A 23,839-nucleotide genomic window follows, 5' to 3' on the forward strand; every position below is an offset into this window, starting at 1 on the left:
GCCTGCCCTTCCTCGCCGGACTCCCAACAGCACCCGCCCTGGGCTGGCCCTGTTTGGGGGCACCTCCTGGGTCGGCAGCAGGCAGAGGGTGAGCAGGCTCGGTGACCGTGCAGACCCTGAGGGGCTGACGAGGTGGGCAGCAGTGGGGAGGCTAGCAGGCAGGAGATGGCACCCAGCCTGCAAGGATGGACATTCAGGGACAAGAGTCCTGACTTGTGAGGATGAGGCATAAAAAGGAAGATCCTGGCAGGGAGAGGCAGGAGCCATGGAGGGGGGTGCAGCTTAGGAAGCGCAGGTGGGAGGAGGGAGCAGGTGGAGCAGCCCCAACACCACCATGACCCCCTCCCCTGTCCATGTCCGTGTCCATGTGTATTGGGGGTGGGACAGGAAATCCCTCTCAGCGATTCTAACGGAGGATGAACCATCCAGCCGGCGCCAAGGGGCCTCCAGGCTCAGGAAGGCAGCCGAGGCACTCTGCTCCTTCAGCACGGGTCTGGCATGGGCGTGCATGTAGCAGGTGCAGGAGGGAAGGCTGGGGCGACTGGGAGAGGGACTGACGAGCAGTGGCCACGGCGATTTCTGTCCAGAGGACATTGTGAATGATGGCGCCGTTGGGCTGCCCTGGGGCCTGGCAGCAGCATTTGGGCCCCACTGGTTCCCCTTAGAGCCCTCCCCACGTTCCCCCTGTAACCCCCCGACCTGTAGCGAAGCCATGTGTGTTTTATGAGCCCTCTATTCTCTGTCACATCCCTTTAGATCAAGGCAGAGGGAGCTCGGGGGTGGGGGGTGGAGGAACAGGAAGGGCTGTCATTTCTGGTTCAGGTCCTGGAACTAGGGAGGGACGGGGCTGGGCGGGACTCCAGGCGCCTGGAGGAATTGGTTGTAGAATCAGGTGGGAGCAGAAGGTGTGACCAAGTGACCCAAGCACCGGGGAGGAGAGGGTCACGCACGCTGGTTACAGGTGAGGCTCTGGGGCAGCCCTGGGCGTGCCTGACCTCTCTGAGCCTCCATCTCCCCATCTGTGGGAGGGAAGCGTGGAGCGCCACTCCTGGGGATCATCTGACCTGCGAGAGCACAGGGAACAGTGCCTGGTCCCTGTGGACCAGCCCTTTGACACATGTTTATTGAACACCTACTGTGGGCCCTTGGACCACACCCATGGGCTGTAAGGAAAATGCAACCAGCTGCAGAAACAAACAGAACTCAGAATAAGTGGATTGTATGTGATGTGATAGGGGGAAGTTGAGCGGGGAAAGGGGTGTCAGGAGTAGAGAGCCGGGTGGCTCCCTATTTTAAGTGGGTGACTGGGGCCAGCCTCACTGAGAAAGTGACAGGAGCAAAGACCTGAAGTGGCAGCTGGGCCTGTGGGAAAGGACATTCCAGACAGAGGGAGCAGCCAGGGCACAGGCCCCCTGGTGGGAGCATGCCTGGGGCTTTCAGGGGATACAAGCAGCGTGTGGGGGGCTTGCAGCAGGGGGTGGGGTCAGCGGTGGGTCTGAGCAGGGCCTGAAGGGCCAGGCAGGAGCTGGGCCACCAGGGAGCAGAGGACGGGGTGGTGGTGATGGCTGGGGTGGCCCCAGTGTGGCAGTCAGAAGTTGGCAGTTAGATACCTGATTGTTTCTCCTGTTGAAAAATCCTTTTTAATAGCTTCACTGAGGAGTAGTTGACGCACAGTAAAGCACACACATTTAAAAGGTCCACTCTGACGAGTTTTGACACGTGCGTCCACACACACGAAACTCTCCCGGCCATCTAGAAAAGGAATGTATCCCTCCCTGCGCCCCCACCCACCCTCCTGCGACCAGGGATCTGCGCTCAGCTCTGTAGATCAATGCGCATTTTCTGGAGTTGTATCTAAGTGGAATCATACAACGTATCCCCTTTTTTTTGGTTTGACTTCTTTCACTGGGCACTGTTGCTTTGAGATGTATCCATGTTGTGGTGTGTGCGCGTAATTCATCTTTCTATTGCTGAAGAATATTCTATTACAGGGACCGACCACCATTTTTTTATCCACTCACTCGTTGATGGACATCTGGGCTGTGTCTGAAATTTATGCGTTACAATGAAGCCCCCGTGCTCACTCGCTCACACTCGAGCGGGCACAGGTGTGCCTTCGCAGTAGGCGGTTACTCAGAAGGACAGTGGCCGGGTTGCTGGTAGGTGAACATCCGTTTCATTGTTGCAGAAACTCTCAAACTCCTTTCCAAAGCTGTGGCACCACCGACACTCCCACCGGTGGTGCAGGAGAGTTCCGCCCTCTATAACCGGGGAGTCCCGGGAGAGGCAGCCTTTCAATACAGGCGTCTGGGAACGCGCGGCGCGCCTCCTGGACGATGGTTTTAATGTGCGCGTCCCTAACGACAAGTCCTTGACGAGTCACGCTGAGCGTCCTTGCACGTGCTCATGGGCATCTGTGCATCTTTGCTGAACTGTGTCTTCAGATGTGACGTCCATTTAGAAAACTGGGTTGTTTGTTTTCTTATTACTGTGTTTTGAGAGTTCTTCATAGATTCTGATTGCAGCCCTTTACGAGATAAACGACTTTAAAGTAATTTCTCTCGGTCTTTGGCTTGTCTTTTCATTCTCTTGATGATGTTTTTCTGAAGAGCAAACTTTTAAATTTTGATGAAGTCCAATTTATCAATTTTTTATTTTACAGGTTGTGCATTCAATGTTGTAGATAGGAAATCTTTGCTAGAGATCCCAAAGATTTTATCTTATATTTTCTTCTAAAAGTTTTATAGTTTTATGTTTTATATTTTACATTGAGGTCTTTGATCTGCTTGAGGCTTTTTTTTTTTTTTTTTGTAGATTGTGTGGGGTAAGGGTCAAAGTTCTTTTTTTCTTCCCGCAAGTGGTTATTCAACAGAGTATCATTTGCTGAACAGACTCTGCTCTCCCTGTTGACTTGTCTGTTGCATCTTTGTTGAAAATCAGTTGGTCGCATGTGTGGGTCTATTCCTGGGCTATTTTTCATTGATCTCTACGTCTTTCTTTCTGCTAATATGATACTGTCTTGATTACTGTACCCTTATAATAAGTCTTGAGATCAGGCTATATAATTCCTCCAACTTTGTTCTTTTTCAAAATTGTTTTGACTATTTTGAGATCCTTTGCATTTCCACAGGCATTTTAGAAGCAGCTTGTCAATTTCTCCAGATAGCCTGCTGGGATTTTTATTGGGATTGGATTAAATCTATAGAACAATTTGGGGAGAATTGGTATCTAACAACCCGGAGTCTTTCAGTCCATGAACGTGGCATGTCTCTTCGTCTACTTATGCCGCTAATTTCAGGGATGTCTTGTAGGTGTCACCTTTTGTCAATGAACCCTAAGTACTTTGTATTTGATGCGAGGGAGCAGATCTCAAATGCGGTCTCTCTCTTTTCTTCTGTACGTTTTAGTTTGAAATAATTCTAGACCTACAGAAGGGCTGTCAGGACAGTTCAGAGAGTCCCCGTGTGTCCCTCGCCCGGCTTCCTCTGATGTCTTCCCTTCTGTTCCAGGGTCCAAGCTGGACCCCACGTTGCATTCAGTTGTCACGTCTGTGTCCCCTCCCCTCTGTGACAGGTCCTCAGCAGTCTTTCCTTCTGTTTCATGACCTCGACACTTTTGAAGAGTGCTTGTCACTCATTTTGTAGGACGTCCCGCACTTGGTGTTTTTCTGATGTTTTCTCACTGTTGGAATGAAGGTGTGGGGTTGGGGGACACCACGCAGGGACGCGCCCTTCTCGCCGCATGGTGTTAGGGAGTGCATCATGTGGACGTGCCTCGCCGGTGGTGACACCAGCCTGGGCCTCTTGGTTAAGGTGGTGTTGGCCACATCCTCCGCCGTAAAGATGCCATTTTCCCTTTTAGTTCCCGGCGACAAGTGGGCCTGTAGGTCTGGCTCACAATGCCAGAGAGGGAAGTTAAACTCCACCTCTGGCCCCACAGGCTTTACCCTGCCCTTCCCCCATTGCGTGTTTGTGACGTCTTTCTCTGTCAGCGAGGACCTGGCTCTCCTTATCAATAGCATATTTACCTACTTGTTTAAACTGCGTGTCCATATACGACAGCCTCGGAATTGCTAAGCTCTGCTGTGTGAGAAACAAATTTACCAACTAGCATACAGCATTTGTGCAGTTATTTTTGTCTTCAGCGTTACAGTATTTAATGAAAACACCATCATACAAAGTTATTTAGGTCACGTCCTTTCTTCTCCACCCTCTTTAGTATCTACGTCAAACATTTGTTATTCACATTTATCCCTAAGTATTTCATACTTTATGTATTTTTTAAATGATATATAAAAATTTATTTTTATATTTAAATTTATATTTAAATTTCTGATTGTTTTTGCCAGCACTATATAGAAATATAACAGATTATTTTGTATATTGATCTTGTGCCTTGTAACCTTGCTAAACTCACTTTTTATAGTAGATTTTTTAGGATTTCCTATATAGATGATTATGTTGCCTATGAATAAGGATAGTGTTATTTCTTCCTTTCCAATCTGTATACTTTTTATTTAATTTTCTTGCTTTATTGCGCTGGCTGAGAATTCTAATACAATGTTGACGAGAAGTGAGATTGGACATTCTGGATATGTTTTAAACATTAATAGGATTTCCTAAAGGATTTGAGTTCAGTGGTTATTATTATTTTTCTCTGTTAGAGAAAGAGCTGGTGCCCACAGAAGGGGCCTAGCCCCGTGGGGGTGGCGGGACGGTTGGTGGGAACCAAGGATGGTCAGGGTGCTGTCAAGGGGCTCCTGCTCAGCAGAGGTGCGAGGTGGGTGAGCAGGGGACTTTCCTATGCACCTTCCTTCTGCCAGTTTGAGTTTAAACGTGAAGGGACAAATGACAATTTCCTATGATTTTTTTTAAAGAGGGAAGTCATGGTAAAGCCTACTTTGGGGTTAGCTCCCAAATAGGTCATTTAGCACTTACCTGGCCCTCAATCCCAGAAGCCTAGTTTTGGGCGTCCATCCCTAAGCAACTGAGTGGGCAGATTTGGATTTGGAGCGTGACTGGGGGAGCCCAGCCCCAGTCGGCCCATCTGTGAAGGCCATGGCATGCAGCTTAGGGTGGTGTGAGCGCCCACAACAACAATAATAATGGCCATACTTACTGAACCTACTGTGTGCCAGGCTGTGTACTAAGGACCCTATTTGAATCATTTCGTCTTCCCAAGCACCCTGTGAGGCAGGTATTTCACTGTCCTCCTTTCACAGATGGAGAAGCTGCAGTCAAGTGGTAGGGGAGGGCCTCTGATTTCTGACCTCTGCTGGGAACTGTCCTGCTTTGCTTGTGCAGCCTCCTCGTCTCAAATGTCACCTCCTCCCAGAACTCTCCCTTGACCGTCCCCCCCACTACCTGCCCAGCACCAGTAGCATCAGGCCCACTTCCCAGCGCTCCCATTGCCTTGCTCCCCCAAATCTAGGACTGTACCTTGCTCATCCTCACACCCCAGCGTCCAGCAAGGGTCTCTGCACCCACCAGGGCATCCACGAATCTCTTGCCCTGAATATACAGCTTGGGCAGCAGCCTGAGTCTCTACCTTGTAGACCCCATTGTGGGCTCCGGCCACACCCTGGGGGTCTCTGAGAAGGGGGCCACTTGCAATGAGTCCATTACTCCAGATGAAGGCCCTGGCCTGAAGGCATCTCGGGCCGAGCCTCCCTCTGCACCACCACCAGCCGGCCCCAGGATGCTCCAGGAAGTGCTGTGCATGACACCCGCCCCCACCCGTCAGAGAAGGGACCATTGTGTCCGAAGGGTTAACGAGAGATGCAAGGAAGGGGCCCTTTAGCCATGATGCCCTCTGACCTTTCATAAATCAGAGGGGCTGGGGAGAGAGGGGGCTGCTTGGCAGGACTGGGTGGGGTGGGGGCTTAGAAGCAGCTGCGCGCGACGTTGACATTGTTCCCACCATTCTAAGTGCAACAAATCCCTCTATTGTGTTCCTGGTTTATCTGGTTCCTCTTGTTTATTAGCATGGCTCCTTTGGCAGCGGTTCCAGCCCTGGGCGGGTGGAAAGAGTGCTGGCACGCACCACGGGGGAGGGGGCCGGGAGGGGGCTGCCATCAATGCCCGCATTGTCCCCTCGCTTTTTGTTTCTACTGTAATGACATGTTGGAAGAGAGAGAGGAGGGAAAAAAAAAGACTCGAGTTGGGGTGGGAAGAGGAGGGCAGAAAAGAAAGAGGGAGCAAGGGCCCTGGTGTGGATTGATGTCCGGGCCTGGGCGGATGTGCCGGCAGCTGGGCAGCCGGGTAGATGGAGCCAGGCTGGGCTGCCTGGGGGGCTGGGGGGGGGTGGTGCAAGGGACCACTCAGCCTCCCACCCCAGCCTCTGCCGCCTGGCACCAGGTCCCCCACCATCCTCTAGCCCTCCTGGGGCAGATGTGGGGCTGTGCCAGAGTGGGGCAGGTGCCAGGGTCTGGGGTCTGCATCCTGACGTGTCCCAGCCTGGCTGGGCCACCCAAGGCAGGCCTCTCTGGGTCTCGGTGTCCGAGGTCTGCAAACTGGGCAGGCTGGGGGAGAAAGGCCATTCCCACATGTTGGACATGGTGGTGTGTCCTCCCCTGTCCTGGGTCTGCACTTCAGAGCCTGGGGCAGAGCGAGGACTCCCACTGGGACAGAGGGCCCAGCACTGCCCCAGAAAGGCAGAGTGCCCGCTTGGCAAGGTGGCTTCATCTCCCATCTACACCTGGTCCACACAATAGGGGTGGCGGGGAGGGGGGAGGAGCCTGGGCAGGGTTGGGTGGAGCTCTGGCCCCACCTGGCTGGGCTGCACCTCTCCCTCTTCAGTGGCAGGACTCGGCCCTTGTGGTTCTGGCTGCTGGGCTGGGGCTGGAGGCGGGGGTCGTGGTGTGGGGCTGGGGGATTGCTTAGGGCTCCTGGGTGAGGCATGAAGTCCTTTGACATCTTGGGGCTGGAAGACCATCTGAGGCCTGGGCCCTGCCTGCCACTTCCTGTAGGCCTTTCTGTAGCACGAGCCAGGTCATCCGCCCCTGCTGGCACACCCACGGTCACATGGGGCTCCTACTCTGCACGAGGCTGTCCGGTCCTGGCCCAGTCAGACTTCTGGGAAGTTCTTTCTGAAGTCTGTCTCCCTATGGCTTCTGCCTTTTGGGTTCAGTTCTGTTCATTGGACCCCCAGGGAACAAGCGAAGGCTCCCTGAGAGTCGGCTTCTTCACCTGTGAAGCGGGAACGGGAGTCCCTGCGCTTCACCAGGGGGCAGAGCTGTCTGGGGGGCCCGTGGGAAGCTCTCCAGCCCTGCTAGGCCTCACCGGGGCCTCTGTCCTTGGGAAAGGGTGAGGACCATTCCTCTTGTGAATAAAGACGGAGTTTTCTGAGAGGACTGGCTTCGGGTCAGGGCTGCGGCTGGGGTCAAGCTCAGGGCTCAAGCTTGGGGCCAGGATCAGGGTTCAGTCTGGGGTCAGCGTCAGGGCTGTCTGGGACTGGGAAGAGGGCGCAGTGTGTGGACGATGGCAGAGATGGTCTGTTCTGGAGTTAGGACCGTGGCTTATAGTCTGGGGTCAGGGTCTAGGCCGTGACCGGGGTAAATGTTCATTTTTGGACTCAGGACCTGTGTCCAGTCTGTGGCCAAGATCAAGGCCTTTAAGCATTCATTTGGGTTTAGGGTCAGGCCCCAGGCTGGGGTCAGGGTCAGGGTCAGGCCTGCGAACAGGCTGGGGTGGAGGCTCAGGCTATCACCCAGGTTTGTAGGACAATCTCTCCCCTGAATCGAGGCCCCTGTCTGTGGCTGGGCCGCATTCAGGGCTCAGTGGTGAGGGGATCGGGACTCGGTCTGAGGCTGTGTCTTTGTCTATTAGGAGCCTTGGGTTGGGGCTGAATTCCTGAACGTGTGGTATTTGCCCCTGGCTCCCTAATGGCTCAGCTCACCAGGGTTTCCCGTGGCAGACGCCAGTCTCCAGAAGTTGTCACCGCATCTGGTAGCTTGCGGGTGCGCAGGGAGTGAAGCAGGCAGGAGATGAAACCAGGAGGCAGCTGCGGGGAGGAGCCAGGCTGTGATGGGTGTGAGCTGGGACGCCGGGGGTCAGACACCGGGGACGGCTGGCAACCAGGTGGTGTGACAACCAGGCCACCGGCCTCAGGATGTCCAACAGATCCCTGGGGTGGTTTGGGCTGGGAAACATGGCTGACGGGGAGAAGAAAGGCCAGGCGGGATGGGGAGGGAGACAGCAGGACAGGACAGAGAGAGCTGTCCCAGGAGCATCTGGCCTGTGCTCCCCTGCAGACAAGCCTCGTGCGGAGATGCGTGGGGGTGTGTGTGGACGTGTGTGTGCGGGAACAGTGTCAGGGGTACCTGTGGGTGGATGGGACTGTGTCTGGGTGTGTTTGGGTCACACAGCAGGGTCGGGATGGGGCTTAGGTGACACCATCCTCCACCCTTGCCATCCTTTCATCCCCAAGATGCAGGCGCTCCTTCTTCAGCCCCTGAGGGTCCTGGCCATCCCCATGTGACTGGCACCTGAACCCTGCAGGACCAATCAGCAGAGGGCCTGTGACCCACTGCCTGGTTGCAGGAGACGCTCCGGGAGCACCCTCTCTGGAACAACAGTCCACGGGCTCGCCAAGGACGTCTCAGGGGGCAAGGGGGTTGTGAGACCGTCAGGTCAGGGTCATGGTTACTGCCCCCAAGCACCACACACCTTTCCTCCCAGGTCGCCCAAACGCAGCCCCAAAATGGCACCACCCAGTGGCGCCCATCTCGGGAGATAGACTGGCCCGAGGCAGAGAGCCGGGTCCCCTGGCCAGGCAACGGTGGGCACAGATGGGGGCACGGCTGACGTCAGGCCATGGTCAGGGAGGACGGTGCGCCACCTCTTGTCTCATGGTGGGGGCAGCCCAGGTCTTCAGGGGCCAGACCAGGTGGGATCTGAAGGTCGCCTGCTCCCCAAGCCCGTTGCCACTGTCTTCTTGGTTCTCTTCTGCCGTCGCCATCCAGAGAGACTCAACAGGTAGCAGGTGCCCTTCAAAGTCTCCATCCCTTTGTCCTCTCTGTGTTGTCCTTCTCCTCTTTCTCCACCCCCTTCTCCCCACCGAGACCTTTGGGGCTTCCTTCTGGTCTGAGGTTCAGCTGCACATTCACTTACCTTGGGGTCAGGGTCATTGCAGGGTGTCAGCACCAGAAGGGACCCAAGTCCCACACCTGCAAGTGCAGCTGAGTATGAGGGCTCCTCTGTGCATGTCCCTCCTGTGTCTTCACTGCCGACTGCTCCCTGAGCATTACCGTGTACCCGGCCCCCTGGCCAAGCAGCCAGGGCACAGAGGGGCATCCTCAGGGAGCCCACTGCTGCGGGGGAAACCACAGCCAGCAGGGAAGGACTGGCCAGGGCAGCGCCCAGCTGGGGAAAGGCGACCTTGAACTAAGCTGTGTAGGTGGGGAGGACGCAGCCAGCCAGGGCATTGTGGGGGAGAGGCCCAGAACTTGCTGTTAGAGAGGCAACGTGGCCCCAGGGCTGCCTTCGCCCAGCTTTTCCTCAAGGTTCGCCAACAGGAACTCCAGTAGAAACAGTGTAGTTTGGGGTTAGACCCAGGTGGGGTGAGTCTTGGCTCCGAGGCTTTGGAGCCCCGTCACCTGGGAGAAGCTAATGGACCCCTCTGATTCTCGGTGTCATCAGCTGTAAGAGGGGGTAATGGATGCTGTCCCCTGGGGGGCAATGCGAAATGAATCTCATTCCTCCCAGCTAGTAAATGGGGCCACAAAACTTCACCCCTCTGATGGGCTAAGCAGCTGCCTCTGGCCTTTTGGACTGTGCATCCTTCTGTGTAAAAACCTGGCAGAACAGCCCTGGCTGGTGTGGCTCCGTGGACTGAAGCCAGCCTGTGAACTGAAAGGTCGCCGGTTCGATCCCCCAACAGGGCACTTGCCTGAGTTTCGGGGGCGTGCGAGAGGTGGCCGATCCATTTCTCTCCCTTCCCCTCTCTCTAAAAATAAATAAATAAATAAAACCTTAAAACAACCACATGGGGTCACAAAGTCCCAAAATATATATAAAAATTGCTTACTATTAGAGTCTGTTTGGATGACAAGAATCAGGTGCCAGCCAGGTTTGATTACTGAGGCTGCATATTAAATGCACAAAGTAGAAGTTTTAAAACAATGAAAGTAAAAATAAAAATAGAAAGAAAGCTACTAATGTCTTTTTGCACCCTGCTGTGCTTCCCTGGGGTGCCCCGCCCTGCACGGAGGACTCCCGGGCTGAGATGGGGCTGAGATGGGGGTGATGAGGGGGAAACACGCCTCCAAATGGTCGCCCCAGAGGCAGGAGGGATGGAGGGAACCTGGTCATGGAAGCCGTTGTCATCTGTGTGCTTCGCTGTGCACCTGTCCCACCCTCACCTGTGCAGGGCCTGGGGCTCCCAGGAGAAGGCACGGGACTCCGGCCGGAAGGGGGTCGGTGATGTCTGTCTGTCTTTCTGAATTATTCACAGCAGGTTACACAGAAAAAAAAATAACAACAGCTGTTCCTTCAAATCTAAAAAGAACTTCCTTGAAAACCTGTGCTCAGTGCCTTTCCCCTCGAGTGGTAAACTGTACATAACATAAAATTTACCTTTCCAGCCACTTTTAGGTGCTCAGGTTAGCGCCAGGCAGTGCATCCGCATTTTGTGCACCGTCACCGCCGCCCACCTCCAGAACCCATCGTCCTCCCAAACGAAACTGTCCCCATCCAGCTCTAACTCCCTGTTCTGTCCTCCCCGCAGCCCCGCACCCACTGCGCTGCTGTCTGTCTCCACGAACTTGACCCCTTCAGGCACCTCATAAAGCGGAATCACACGCTCTTTTTCCTGCTATGTCTGGCTTCTCTCACTTAGCACGATGCCTTCAAGGGTCGCCCGCTCGAAGCGTGTGTCAGAGTCCCCTTCCTTTGGGAACTGGTATGTAATTGTGTGTGTGGGCCACATCTGCTTGTCCGCTCCTCTGCCAGTGGACACCTGGGCTGTTGCCACCATTGGGCCGCTGTGAATGCTGCTGCCGTGGGCACCACTGTGCGTGCACCTGAGTCCCCTGTCTGAGTCCCTGCTTTCAGTCCCTGGTGACTCTCATAGAGAGAATTCTTTGACAAGTTTTCCCATAGTTTTGGGGCCAGCGATCACAGTTTTGTAAACTACAGCCCAGCATAAGGCTGTCATAGACGGATGTGGGAGCACAAGACAGCATTATGGAGGTGCAGGAAGGCAGGAGAAGGGGCACACGGGGGAAGACCAGCACCAGCACCTGGTGGCTGGCCCAGGACTCCCCAGGCTGACTAGGTGGGCAGGCACCTGGCAGAGGGTGGAGGGAAGGTGATGTGCCTGAGGGTGACTTGATCTGGCTGAAGCGTAGGGTGTGGAGGAGACTGGCCTGGGGAGAGAAGCCGGGAGAATGGGACGTGAACCAGACCATGGACAGCGTGGCTGGCCCCCCTGAGGACCCTGGGTTTCTCCTGGAGGGAAGAGGAGGCCCTGGAGACTCTTGGGTGAGGGTGAGCGGTGGCCTCCCTGAGACTTGCTCCTCCTCAGGGTCTGGCTCTGCTGCTGGTGCCACCGTGAGCCCGGGGAGGCTGGTGGAGAGGAGGCTCCCACCCCGCAGCAGGTTTCTCCCTCTTTCCTGGTGTCTCCAAGGGGGCCGGTCTCCTTTCCGGTCCCTCCAGCCACCTTGAGAGGTCCTTCTCCAGGCCACCTGGTCCCTTCAGTGAGTCACCTTCCCAAGAAGCATTCCATGTGTGATCCCGTCACCGCAGACACGCACGCACACTCATGTGATCACCCATTCACTCACTCGTGTGCACTTGCACGCTCGCACACACACACACAGCCACGCGCACGCGCACACACATGCACACCTCAACGCACTCATGCAGATGCACACAACAGCTACTCACTCACACACATACGCCTGCGTGCAGTCCACGCACACACTCCCTGGGCCACACCACTCACACTGTCCGTCTCACACAGTCTCCCGTCCCTCACTGTCTTTTCTCTGTCACTCCCAGACTAACGCTCTTGACTAAGCCCCTACGGGGTGACAGCCAGCGGGTCTGGCTCTTCCCGCGTCTTCTCCTGGCCACCTTCCTGGATGGCTGTCGCCACCCCCTGCACACGCTGGGCCTGGGGGAGCTGGTGGCTTCACAGGGGTGGGGAGCCCTAACTCTGCACCCTCTTTTTGGCACTTTTTCCGGCCAGCTCGGTGTTTCTTCTGTGTCACAAACTTGCTTCGTCAAGGTGGCAAGACTCCCAGGTCGCCACCAAGCTCGCTCCTTCTCTTCGGTCCCCTACACGGGCCGGAACTCTGAAGATGCTCGATGAATTCTCTTAAATTGACGACTTTGAATTCTGAGGTCAAAGGGGTGGTCTCAAAAGCCAGGGGCATGCCCTCCTGCTGCCCCCTCTTCTGCCCCTCTCTGAGCTCACCCTCAGGGCCCAGCCCCGCAGCCGCGGCCGCCTTCGGGAAGCCCCTGAGCATCCTGTCTGCCATGTCTGCGTCGTCGCTGCGCCGTTCGGACCTCACTTCTCCGTGGGAACGTTCCCCATCGTCTGTTTACTCCTCTGTCTTCCTGTGGGACGAGGCGCTCCCGGAGGACGGGGCTGTCTCTGATCTGATTCACCTTTGGGGTGAATCAGAGATGCTCCCAGGCCCGCTCAGAGCAGGCTCCGGGTGGCTGTGGAAGGAAACAGCACCTAGAGCCCCGACTTCTGCACACGTGCACCCGCGTAGGCTCCCCGACAAGGGGCTGTCCTGCCTGCTCCTGGTGGAAGACCCCCTTCGGATGCCTCTGCCTGACACCCCTCCCCACTCCCACGCATGCTGGGGAGCAGGTGAGGCCTGGTCAGTGCCCTTGTCCACAATTCGGGCAGCTTACCCACAGAGCCACCCCGTTCCTTCTCGCACCTTCGTGCCCCGGGGAGGCTGCTTGGCTGCCCTTGGGGACCCAACCCCTCCCTTCCAGCACGGACAAGGCAGTGGGTACAGATGAAGGGGCCCAGGGGACCGGGACCAGCCCTTTCTCTGCTGCCAGCCAGCACCCACGCTGCCGTAGTCATGCTACCTCTCTGGGCCTCAGTTTCCCTCCTTTTTAACACCGGGCAAGGTGGGGGGAAAAGGGGTTGGCCTCCCTGGCCCTAGGGCCCTCCCAGCTGTGTCCTTCTGCGGCTGTGAGATCCCGAGAGCAGAGGCGGGAAGGCGAGATGGCCCCTCTTTCCCCACCGCCTCTCCCTGTCCCCCAGGGTCACCCCAAAGCCGCCCCCTCCCCGGCTCCCTGGAACTTCCCTGCAGCTGCAGGCCTGGTGAGACAATTGGGTGTTTTAGAGAAATACATTTTTGGGCTAATTTGCCATGCATAAGTGTTTCTCTTACCCTTTAAAGGCGGAGAACAAAGAGGCCTTTCTGCACCCAGGCGGGCTGCTGGGGAGGGGACCGCAGCTGTACCGGCCCGACGACCCTCCTCCCTCCCTCATCCTTGCGATCTCCCCACCACACCGCCCCCCGCCCCCCCAGGAGAGACAGCCTGGACTTTCCCAGCCTCCCCCAGCCCCTGCCCACTGCTGCCTCCGAGGCCCCTCTGGCCTTGCCCCACCCCAGCCCCCACCTTCCCACCAGCTGCCCCAGGCAGAGAGAAAGTGTGTGGGGGTGGGGGGTGAATGGGGAGGGGGCAGGCAGGGAGAGAAGACAGCTTTCCACGTGGTGATGGCTGGGCTGGGTGTGTGTCAGGCAGAGTTCCTGTGGGTTGTACAGTGTGGTCACTGGTACTCGACGGTGGTAGCCATCAGGTGAATCACCGCCAGCAGGGGGATGGGGCGGTCACTCCACTCATTCATTCGCTCGTTTGCTCGTTCACTCAACCGTCTCTGCTGAGTCCCCACGTGTGCAGCTCTCAGGGCACGTCTGCGCTGTGGGACAGGGAGGCACCGAGGGCTGCAGTGAAGCACGCCGAGTCCACGCACTTCTCCGCGTGGTGACCCCACGACACTGACGGGAGGGGGCTTCGTGAACAAAGGTGCAGAGGCATGGAAAGCAGGTGCACCGCCGTGCGCAGAGGTGGGGCTCCTGTGCGTGATGAACGGGACAGGCCTACAGCCGCTTCCCTCACAGGGAGTGATGTCCCTGAGGCTGGTGGCTTCTGCAGCATGCCGTCCTGGGCCCCCGGTCACCGTCCGCACCTTTGCCGAGGCTGTTCCTTCAGCCTGGAAGGCTCTCCTCTTACTCTCCGCTGTTCTGAGGCCACACCTCCTCTCTTTGGGGGGCCTCTCCTAGCTCCCCACCCTCCCCCGTCAGGCCCTCCACTGTCCCTCGGCTGTCTGCCCCGGCACACCCAGGGACAGATGCGTGTGCATGCGCACATCACACGGAGGGCTGTGAGCTTGACCTCTCCCAGCCTGCACCCTCCGCCCTCCTGCGTGGCCTCACCGAGGGTGTCTTTCCAGCACCCAGCACAGGTGAGAGCACAGCGCTCCACGCTCGGGAGAGGTGGAAGGAGGGCTGGACGCCCCTCCCCCGTGCTTCCAACAGCGCTGGCTGACCTGCGCTGGGCTCTCTGACGCCAGCCAGACACTGCGGGCGACGTCTGTCAACGCACCGTCACAGGCGCTGTTCCCTGCCCCTGTTCTGCAGATGGGGAAACTGAGACACGGACACCTTAGGGTTTTGCTCACGGTCACCGGCTTCCAGGGGAGGAGGTCTCAGAGTCTGAGCTCTTTATAAACCCGTACGTCTGCCTTGCCCCAGAGCCACCTGCCCATGGGGCCTCCTGGGTGGACAGGCCCACACGGGATTCTCCTTCATCCTGCAGTTTGATCTGTTCCCTCCAACCCTGGGCCCCGACTCCGTCCCGTGTGCGTGTGGGAGACAGCAGGACACCGAGGCTGAGTTGCAGGAGGTCCCCTGAGAGAGCCATGAGGTGTTGGCGTGGGGGTGAGAGAGGCAGGGCCAGGGTGAGAGGCCGGAGCTGCCACTTCCCCGCGCATCACTGCCTGAGGGTGGAGAACAGCCTTTAGTTTTCAGATTTCAGGACTGACCAGGGATTCAGAGCCCCTGCTAACAGTCTCACCCGGCCCCCAGGGGCCAGCACGTCTGATGGCATGACTGACGCCTTCCTGTGCTCCACACGTCATGCAGGGTGACGGGGGGAGGGGGGTTGGGGGCCCTCCGTGTGCAGTGTGCGCAGGCACTGCTGTGCCTGCCTCTGAGTGTGCCGTGCGTGGCGTCCTGTGCATGCGTGTGCAGGAGAGGGGGAGGCGGACAGTGGCCCCACAGCCACCTGCATCCTCTGAGTATAACTGGGAGGAAGGCGCAGCTGGCCGCCCCCTGCACACTCCTGCACAGACCCCCCCTTGGAGGGTTGTGACAGATAGAGCAGGCAGAGACCTGGATGTGGCTGTTTGTCCTGGGGCTGGAGGGGGACCCCCGCTGTGACGGGCGGGCAGCCCTGGGCCTGTCGGAACAGGGCTCTGAGACGCGTTGGGGGCCCTGCAAGCCCTGGTTGCCCCATCACAGCCCCTGATGGGCACTGCTGGGCGGCAACCGAGTGCCTGGCTGGTGGGCCGGGCCGGGATGGATGCGCAAGGCCTCTGCCCTTTCCGAGGACCCTGGGGTCTGAGAGCAGAGAGCACTGGGGACTGAGGCAGGAGTGCGCTGCTGTGTGTGTGGGGGGGCAGTTAGCTTGAGGAAGGGGTGTTGCCCACTGGAAGGCTGGGAGATTAGGGAAGGAGGCTTGAAGGGTAGGGACTCGTGGGGGAGAGGGAGGGCTATACAGTCACAGAATCCTCGAGTGTGAGAGGTAGAAGGCCCTTGGATATGACCTAGTTCAAGTCTAGGTAATCCAGAGGGGGAAACTGAGGCCCAGGGAGAAGGGATAACTTGTCCGACAGTGATGGGGCACCAGGCTGAGGGTTTAGTCTTGAATCAGGGCCTGCCCGGCCTCCCCGGCTGCGGTCTTGTGGGGCAGCAGACGCACAGACTGATCCGCACTGCCCAGCACTGTGAGTGTGACAGTCGTGGCGCGGGCACAGCGGAGGGGCAGGGGGTCATGGGGAACGAGGATCTGGGCGGTGCCTGTTGCCAGAGGGAGCCTCTGGGCTGGGCCTTGAAGGAGGAAGAGGAGTTCAAAGGCTGACAGGGAACGAAGGGATGAGTTTCCAAGTGACCTGGGCAGTTTGAGTTGGTTCCTGTGTCTGCCATCCCTGAGGGCAGCCACCAGCCTGTCCCCCATCAACACCCCATCCCCCTGGAAATCACACACAGGCTGGGGATGGCAGGAGGGTTTTCCTGTGTTTCCGTCCTGAGTCCTGAGTCGGGGGATGGACTCGGGTTTCCCAGGGCCCCAGACTTGGCCAAGGCCCCAGTGCAGCCCCGGTGGCAAGCCCTGGATTCACCCGCTTCCACTGAGTCAAAGAATGTTTATTGAGCACCAATTACGAATACACCTTGGAGGGTGGGGAGGATGTCAAGGGAGAGAGACGAGGGAAGGGCATTCCAGGAGAAGGGAACAGCAGGGGCAAAGGCCAAAGTGGTGACTGCTGGACAGCAAGGGCCTGCTCAGCAGGTGTCTCTATTTTTGTGTGGCTGGGGGCGGGGGCTTGAAGGGAGGGGCTGGAAAGGCTGGTTGAGTCTGGGTCTGGAGAGCCAGGGGAGAGCTTTGGGCTTTCAGCTGTGCCAGCAGGAGAGATACTAATGGATTTCGAGCAAGAGCAACTCCCCCAAAAGCCCAAGACTTGAACCCAGAAGCCTCCAGGGGAGCCAGGAGATGGGCCTGCAAATGCTTAACAAGCAGCTCTGAGGAGGGGAAGCCCCAGAGAGGGTCACTGCGCATCTCCACCGCGTAAAGCCTCCTCCCAGGGCCAATTTCAAGCTTCCAAGGTGCCATCCACAGGCTTGGAAAATTCCCGAGAATTTAACAATCGGCTCTGACAAGCTGGTAGGAGCTGACCCCTGGGCTGTGGGTTATAAGCTGTAGCGGCCAGCGCTCAGCCCTCCTTCTCTCCTGGTTCCCACCCAGAGTGACCGGAGAACAGGGCCAGGGGTGGAGAAGTACCCCGGAGGATGCACCCTATGGTTTGTCCAAGTGGGGGAACTCTGCCGTGGCCCGAGACCCAGGCCCTGGGGGGTTGAGCCTTGACTCAGGTGGTCGCCAGCTGGGTGACTCAGGCCAGCCCCTCACTCCTCTGGCCTGACTGCCTCTGCAGGATCGCTCCTGGGGTGAGAAGATGACCCCTTGGGGAAGACAGGGGTGGGGACAGGACTGGGCTGGGAAGGCCTGGGGGAGCCTGTGCAACATGTCCGCAGATGGGGCACAGGCCCCACTCCTCCCCAACACCAGCTCATTTGTGAGAGTCCATCAGATCCCCAGTAGGGGTGCAGCAGGGGGTCCTGTGAAGTGAGGGGCCTGGGGGCAGGGTGGGGGCAAGGACAGCCACAGGAGTGTTTCTGAGCCTTGACACATGGCGGTCCCTCTGCCTGGTGCCCCCCCTCCCTCCCTGTCACTCTGAAAACTCCTGGGCTTTCATCAGGCCTCAGCTCCAGCACGCCGATTCCAAGAGGTGGGGGTGAAGAACACGTTTGGGCATCATCAGGCCTGTGAGGTCCCAGACAGTTTGCTCACCTGTAAAATGGGGACAACAATGACACCCAGCTTATAGGATGGATGCAACGCACCTGACACAGAGGGCCCCACTTCTGATCGTTGGGGTAGTTCCTTAGTTCCTCCCTCTGTCTCCCTGGGGTAGGCTGGGCCTCTGAGTGCCCACCATGCCCTGCAGGAACCCCTCAGGCAGGGCGTAATTGTGTCTGGCGTCTGTCTCTCCCACAGGACAGGGAACCCCTGAGGGCAGGGATTGGGGCCCAGAGCCCAACCTAGCACAGGCCTCACACCTTGTTTCAGGTGAGCGACACACCCTGGCCAGGACCCTGCCCCGGTCTCAGCCCTGACACCATCCCCTGTGGCATCCCAGCCAAAAGGCTGCTCCTCACGGAGCCTCTGTTTCCTCTCGTGTGACCTAGATGACCTCTGAAGTTGTCGCAGCCGAAAACGCTGTGTCTACGTCCCACACCCGAGTCACCATCCTGCCCCCGAAGCAGTGCCCCCACTTCGCTGCCCCATCAGTCTCTGCCCATCAATGGTCCTACTGTTCTCCCTCGACCCAGGCGTGAAACCTCGGAGTCATTTTTGACTCATCGTCTCCTTAATCCCCCCGCCCCCCAGGGCTAATTATCATCATCATCATCATCATCATCGGCCAAGACAGTTTTTCCTTTAAGACGTTGCTCACATCCGCTGCCCCCTCCCTGGGACTGAGTCTACTCCCCTCTGTCTGAAGTCTGGATGAGTTGTCCACTTTCTCTCTGGCCACGTCCCTTCCCCTTCCATCAGGCCATCTCCCCAGCAGCACTCCTGATGTCCCTGTCTTGTCACTCCGGCAAACGCACAGCTGCTACCCGGCAGGGACTTGACAGTAGCTGCCCTTGAACCTGTTAGCAAGCAGCTGAGTGCTCCCTCAGGCCGAGTGGGCCCAGGGTACTGGGGTCTTGAGGGAGGAAGGGGCTGTGCGTGGGGTTTGGGGGAGCCCGGCCTAAACTGTGACCCTGCCCACGCAGCTGCAGGTCCTCTCCAAGTTAGCTCTCCCAGCGCTCACGCGGAGGCTCACGACCGCGGTTGGCGCACGTGCACGCACGTTAGCGCACGCCCCCACACGCACCTCCGCCCAGCACATCAGTTGAGCTCTGCTCTTTGTTGGACCTCGTGCTGGGCTTGGGCCAGGGACTCCGGGAGGATGAAGACATAGGCCCTGCCTGCATGGAGCTCCCACACTTACTGGGGGGCGGGACACGTGGCAGATAAGGGCGCACACCTGCCCTGTGCACCCAGTGGGCGCCACCCATTCCTCCCCAATCAGGAAGAGAGCCCGCTGAGCTGGGTCTCGGAGACCGAGGAGTTCTGTTGAAGAGCAGTGCTTCCGGAGGGACGGCGGCATGCCCGCGGAGTGGCAGAGGGGCTGGGAGGCTTTGGGGGTGGTGCTGAGAAGGCGGGGAAGGGCCCCGCCCGTCACAGTGAGCCATCTTAGGGACCCCTCATTGCCAGCTGTAGTTCATGTCCCCTGAGTGGAGTGGACTCTCCCAACTTGGGAGGCAACTCCTCTGTAGAAAGCAGAGTGACCACCTGGGGACCAAACATGTCCCGGTGGATGTGGTGCTGTCCTTCCTGGTTCCTTGTGTTCACCAGGCCTCTGGGGCGGGAATGGGCAGGGCGCACAGCTCCTATTTCACAGATGCGGAAGCTGAGGCCCACGGAGGGGGGAAAGCGCCAGGCCTGGAATTCATCCGGCCCTGGCCCCCGAGTCTAGAGGGTGCAGGGGAAGAAGTGTGGGGGCGCTCAGGCTCTGGCATCACAGGCCCTCCTGGTGTGGGGCTGGCTCTGTGGGAGCGGATGGGGTGACAGGCCCAGCCTCTGGCAGCCCAGGACCCGTGACCATGCCCTCTGGGCCTTGCCAGGGCCAACCATGCTGGGCAGGCACGCCTCTGTGGCTGCGCCCCCCTCCGCAGGGTGCACGGGGGTGGGGCAGGGGCTGGGTGGCCCAGTGTTTCCCCTTTGTGTTCCCACTCGATTTCCTCGGTTGTTTTCCAAGAGCTGTGGAAGGGTCCTGAAGGGCGGGGTGGGGGTGGGGAGGCCCCCCCGGAAGTCACTGTGGCCTGGCTGCCTGCCCTCCATGTGACTCCCCTGCCTGACAACCGTGTCTCGTGGAAGGGCCTCGAGGCTTCCGTCCTACGCTCACCCAGCAAGTGTGTGACGTGAGCTAGGGCACAGGGCCCATACTGGGTGACTTCCCGCGTGACCCGCACTGTCCCCAGCACACTTTGCTCTGGGGCCCAACCCCTGTGACCGCCTCCTGACCCCCACTTTCAGCACAACCCCCAGAGGGGCAGCACCTGGGTGCCGTGAAACTCTGGGGCACACTTCTCCCAGCTCCCCGCCAACGTCTCCAGTGGCCCCTTCTCAGGTCCACGGCCGGTTCCCCTTCCTCCTCTTTTTCCCACCACCATTTCAGGTCTGCTGCCTTGTCACCCACTGGCCACCTGTCCCCCAAATCCCCCAGGCCTGGCTGCACTAGGCCCCCATCCCCACCGGTTATCTTTCCTGCTTGGTAGGGCTGTCCATGCTCGGGCCACTCGGCCTCAGGCTGGCCCCTGTCCCTGCACTCTCCCCTGAGCCACAGCCAGACCCGGGGGGCGGGGCCCACCACTCCTGGCAGCAGAGTCTGCTCAGCCCCTACCCGGCTGTGTGGTGGCAGTGAGTCCCAGCCTTCGCTGGGCTATGGCTTCCAGCTTCCTCCTCCCTGAAGTGGGGGTGATAGAACCAGAGTCAGTGATGTCCCAGCGCCGGGTCTGGGGAGAAAGAGGCACCTGGCACAGGATGGGGCGGGACATCATGGAATTGCTCAAACGGCTGGGCCCCTCTCCCAGTCAGAACCTCAGCTATGGCGGGTCCTCCTCTGTAAAATGGGCATAACAATAGCGCCTCTTCTTGGGACAGAATGAACTGCCCCCCCGGGGAAGGATTCTCAACCGGTCTGGGGTTCAGAGAGCACTTCCTAGAGGGAGGTGCAGCACAGCTCTGCGGGAATCAGCCTGCAGACACGGGAGGGTGTTGAGGTGGGGTGGGGGGAGGGCAGGGCCTGTGCAGAGGCTGCAGGTGGAAACCAGGAGCTTTCAGCCTGAGGCTGGGGAGGTGGAGGTGGGACTTGGGGCTCTGGCCTAGGAGGGTCTGGGCCTCCCCAGGCTCCCATTCCAGATTGCCCCCGACACCGCCTCCTGCCCCAGCCAGGGGGATGACGGCATCTTTCCTCCTCTCCAGGCTGGTTCCCTCCTCTGTGCCTTCCCTTGTGCTGGTCCCTTGCCTACAAGCCCTGCCACACCCATTGGCTTGTGCAAAGCCTACCCATCCCCCATAATACAGACTACAAGTGCTTCCCCCAGCGAGCCTTCCCTGCCCCAGGCCCTGGGCCCCTCTCTCCCACTCCCCTCCCCCTCTTTCCCTCTCTCTACGTGCTCTCACTTTCTCTTCCCCTTTGCAGTGCTGCCTGCGGCACAAACCCGCTGTGTCAGGTCACACCTCAGGTGCCGCAGGGGCCTGGGACCTGGCAGGAGCCCCATGCCTGCAGGTTAACCATTGCCCACGACCGCCTTCCCTCCTGCGGGCTGCACACCCACCCCTGTGCCCACACACCCATACCTGGCCTGATCCTCACCCCCACCCTACAGAGCTAGAAGGGATGAGGAGGCAGAAGCCTTCGAGGCCAGGGGTGCCCAAGGGCCTGAGTCAGTGGGGGAGGGGGCACACAGGAACACAGGGGTCTCCCTCACCTGCCCCAGGGTGCCTGGCCCAGGGCTGGGGCCTGTTAGGGGCACATTTCCTCTGTTCAGTTGGGACCCCTAAGCCTGTCCTGCTTGTGTCCTTCTGGGCTGCGCGGCCTCACTCTCCTACCCACTGGCCATCATCCCATCCGCAGCTCCCTTGGTACCATCACTACCTGCTGTAGCACCTGCCTGCCCCACCCTCCTGCTCCAGGCCCTCAACTGCGGCTGAGTGGTGGAGGCCCCAAAGGGACATCGGCAACACCCAGAGGGTGAGGGAAAGCCAGGCCCTGGACCACCCTTCCCTTTTGGTGACCACGAGCCGTCCCTTGCCTCTCGGAGCCTCTGTTTCCACCCCAGAAGAATGAGGTTCCTTCTTTCCACACTCCCACCAAAGCGTCTAGGGGCAAGCGGTTTCACAGATGAGGAAAACGGAGGCTCTGGGGGGCTGGGGGCCTGCCAGAGGTGGAAGCGGGCTGCTGAGCCATTGATCCCCTGCTTTTCGGGGTCACTGGCAATGCCACAGCACAGTGGGGCTGGGGATGTCCTGAGAGTCCTTTTTGAGGCTTTAAAAAGTGCCCGAAGAAGGGGGTAATGAAGGGGTTTCATCCTTCAGCCAGGGTGACCACTGGAGCGGGGTTCATCTCAGGTGCCGGGGGACCCCACTGTTGTGAACCAGCCCATGGCCACCTCGCTCTCTTTAGGACCCTGCCTGTCCTAAAGGGACAGGACCCCTTTCTTAGCACACAGTAGGGGGTGCAGTCAACTCTTACTCAAAGAAGGATTGGACTACACAATTGAAGGGTGGGCAACTGGGGGGAGTGACTGCGAGGGACGAGGAGGGACAGAAGGAGGGATAGGAGCACGCAGCGTTTGGAGGGCTGTGGTGGAAGACCTGGTGGGTCTCCAGCTCTCGCCCTTGACCTCCTGCAGTTCTCTACACACAGTAGCAGAAAGTCATGTTTGAAATGGCACCACACCATCCCCTGCTTCAGAGTCCTATGGGCCCCCTCACGCCTGCGTTCCTCCGGCGTTCCCCGTGACTGGCCCTAACCCTTCACTCCCCTCACTCCCCTCTGGCCTCCTGGCTGTTGCTAGACTCCCAGCACATTCCTCTCAGGGCCTTGGCAAGTGCTGCCCCCACTGTCCGGAACAGCCTTGCCCCAGACACACTTCCTCTCTTCATTCAGATCTTGGTGAAATGTCACGCCCTCGCCGGGGTCGCCCCTCCTGTCACTCTCTCCCTTTACCCTGCTGTTTGTCATCATGGGGCGTGTGGCCACCTGCCATTTGTGGGTATGTTCACTCGTCTGTGTCCCTCACAAGGACATCTGCTCCCTGAGGGCAGGGGTGCTGTTTTGCCCACTGCTGTAGCCCCAAATCCGGGGCGGGGCCAGGCCCATGGCCGGGTGCTCATCCTGTATTTGTGTATGAAAGGAAGGGGGGACGGAGGAAAGGAGGGAAGGAGGGAAGGAGGGAAGGAAGGAAGGAAGGAGGGAAGGAAGGAGAGAAGGAAAGAAGGAAGGAGTGAAGGAAGGAAGGAGCGAAGGAAGGAAGGAAGGAGGGGAGGAGGGAAGGAAGGAAGAAAAGGAGAGTGGAAGGACCTCTTTCTTCTGCTAATGAGAGCAACCTACTGCCTTTAATTCATGACGCACCTCCCCTGTGTGGCCCTGTGTTAGGTGCTTTTTGAACAAGCAGCTTCCGCAGAGGGACAGCAGTTCATTTGCCCCAGGCTGGCCCGAGGTGGCAGAAGTCGTGTAGGGACTATAGTGAAGAACCCAGAGCCCACTGGCTTCCGTTGGCGTCACTTGCCTTATTATCAGACATGGCCTCTCGGAGCCTGAGAACCATGGCTGGTGGGTAGGAGGTGGGGGGAGGGGAGAAAGCTGGGTGAGGATGAAAGAGATTTGATTACATTTTAGGAAAAACATTCTAACAGACAAACCCGTACAAAGATGGTAGGGACCTCCTCAGGAGGAAATACACTCCCTGTCTGCAAAAGCAGGCAGGTGGAGGCCTGGAACCGGGACCCTAGGGCCTGAAGCCAGAGATGCAAGGACCCAGGGAGGGCCCCTTGAGGTTGGTGGGCCAGGCCCCAGAGCGTGGAGCAAGCCGGGGTCAGGCCCAGGCAGTGGACGCCAGGCTCCAGGCCCCGGGGCCTGAGGCTGCTGGGCCGCGGCCAAGCGGCCACGTCGGGACTCGGGCCGTGGACGCACAGAGGCCCAGGGCACAGGAAGGCGCCCAGCTCGCGGCCTAAGGGCCCCCACCGCGCCCTCTCCTCCCCCACCGCCCCCAGTGGCCTGGGGCTCCTGCGCCCATGGGGTTAAATCTCTCCCTGTCTCTCTCTGCTCCAAGTTGTTTTCCAAGCGAGGCAGAGAATGGTTCTCTTGTTACCAACATGGCTCCTGGGCATTGGGTAATGCGCTCGCTCTTCCCCCTGCCCGCTCCACAAAGGCGCCTTTTGTTCCTCTCCCGCCCCGCTCCCTGGCTCTT

The 23,839-nt window shown here is 58.6% G+C and overlaps 1 protein-coding gene across 2 annotated transcripts in view; it reads left to right on the forward strand.

Moving 5' to 3' along the window:
- PICK1 (protein interacting with PRKCA 1) overlaps nt 1-23,839 on the forward strand; it is a 68,880-nt gene that overhangs the window by 18,040 nt on the left and 27,001 nt on the right. The window lies entirely within an intron of this gene.

The sequence above is a fragment of the Desmodus rotundus genome, chromosome 3 (genome assembly GCF_022682495.2).
Source record: "Desmodus rotundus isolate HL8 chromosome 3, HLdesRot8A.1, whole genome shotgun sequence".
Taxonomy (NCBI): domain Eukaryota; kingdom Metazoa; phylum Chordata; class Mammalia; order Chiroptera; family Phyllostomidae; genus Desmodus; species Desmodus rotundus.